Source organism: Sinohyriopsis cumingii, chromosome 6 (assembly GCF_028554795.1).
Source record: "Sinohyriopsis cumingii isolate HCF-2022 chromosome 6, ASM2855479v2, whole genome shotgun sequence".
In the NCBI taxonomy this organism is placed as follows: Eukaryota; Metazoa; Mollusca; class Bivalvia; order Unionida; family Unionidae; genus Sinohyriopsis; species Sinohyriopsis cumingii.
The window spans coordinates 101,613,560-101,615,566 of record NC_142966.1 but is presented as its reverse complement, the minus strand read 5'-3'; positions in this window follow the sequence as shown (position 1 = coordinate 101,615,566).

Genomic DNA, 2,007 nt, shown 5'->3' with positions numbered 1-2,007 from the left:
CTTTGTTTTAAAAATGTCATTTTCAGGGGTACGGTTTAAATAAAAGTCGTAAGGTAGCAAAATGTATGTGTTGGATTATCAAATGTACTGCATTAGCTATATAAGCATGTCACTTCGACCTAGCAATGATTCAGGTACTGCCAGAACAAACGCGAGGCCCGATTTGTTTCATTTTGACGGGGGCACCTGTATTTACTCCCGGGGTACTGTGGGCACAGCATTTGGAAATAAAGTTTAAACAAGTTTGACATAATACTGAACATAAAATTTTCTTTAATCGCTTTAAAATTGCTTTCACTTATTACTAACGCGCGGGGTCCCTGTACGCGCGAGACCCTATTGGGCCAAATCGGTCCAATCGGCCTAAGGCCGGCCCTGATAATACGCATATGTAATGCCTATAACACATAAAGTGTTTAGCGTCGCTCGACTTAAACACAAAAAGAGAAGATAGTATCTCAGTTACCTGTGTACTAACGCTTGCATTAACATATTTTGAATTTTAGCAATCTCGTGGCGTAAAGTCTCCTAAATATTGGAATGTTACTCGATTATTATTTTTATTTTTTTGCACTTGTCTAAATTGACAAGAGGATGCCTTCTATAATTATACAACTAAGCTAAAGAACCCAGTGGTGATACTGCTTTCTGTAATTTATTTTACACCGCCCGTGAATGTTTTAAGGTCAGGCTCAAAATGAATAGATCGGTCCTATATGGTAGTAATACAACACGGTATTTAATATTGCACTTGCTAGTCATGTCAATTCATGTTTGTACAGTAAAAATAAATTAGCATTGATAAGATTTTAAACGTCCGTTCTATTTCGAGATCGAAACTTGTACATTTAAATAGGCATAGATTTGAGCGATAAAATCCTCAAAAGTGGTGTATACGGGTAAAGATTTCGACGTTGACAATAAAACGTGTTTTCAATTTCACTGTTTTATTAACATTAGCATATGGTAATGTTGCTCGAGTTTGCAATACAGTTTAAAAGCTTTATTATTCAAACAGTAATTCATCAAATAACAGGATTAAAAGGTGCAGTTTTTGACCCGCCTTTTTCCTTTGAAATTTTAAAATCGCTTTTTATTGCTGTGGATCTACTTTACAAGTAACCCTGTCGTGTGCTTAAAAACGCGCTTTCTCACAACTTGTTTTGACAAATTAGGCACTTTCGTATTTTTCTTTGCTTCCCCTGTTGACATGTTTCTTTGTTAGAAGTTCGCATTTACGTAAATATTAATAATGGTGACAATAAACATTTTTCTCAATACTGCGATGATTTCCATTATCGGTGGTTCCCTTTTATTTCTTCAGAATTGGAAATGAGTCTCACAAATATATCCCATAATCCAGAGAGTTCAAACGACAGCATGAGATTTAAACCTCCATTTCCTACAAGGAAGGCGAAAATTCTGTATATTTTGTCAAACAATGATTGGGATGAGCTTTTTGTTTCATAAAAATACACTCAAATATTGTTACATGTTCAGCAAATTTATTAGTTTTTCTTACGGTAATTTAACGTTCCCACGATATGAGACAAATAATAATATTTAAAAAATTGAACATAGCACTTTTCGCTCATGCTTTTAAATCGTCCGTTTCCGGAAAGACTAATAGCCTATTGGATGTAAAAGATTCTACATGAGTGTTAGTTTATTGTGGTTTTCGCAAAAGCAATCATGACTTAATGCCGTATGATTTGGTATTGTGTGACATAATGCATTATTCAATGAGTCTCGTAAATTCATATCTATTGAGCAAAAGTGTTATATATATATATATATATATATATATATATATATATATATATATATATATATATATATATATATATATATATATATATATATAAATATGACGACACAAACCTTTGATTGATTAGTGACATCACAATGTTATCTCACACTAATAGGTGATATGCCACACAATGGCATACCATATTTATGAGGTGACGTCATGACTGCAGATTATATTTGGCTTGATTTGGGGTTTTA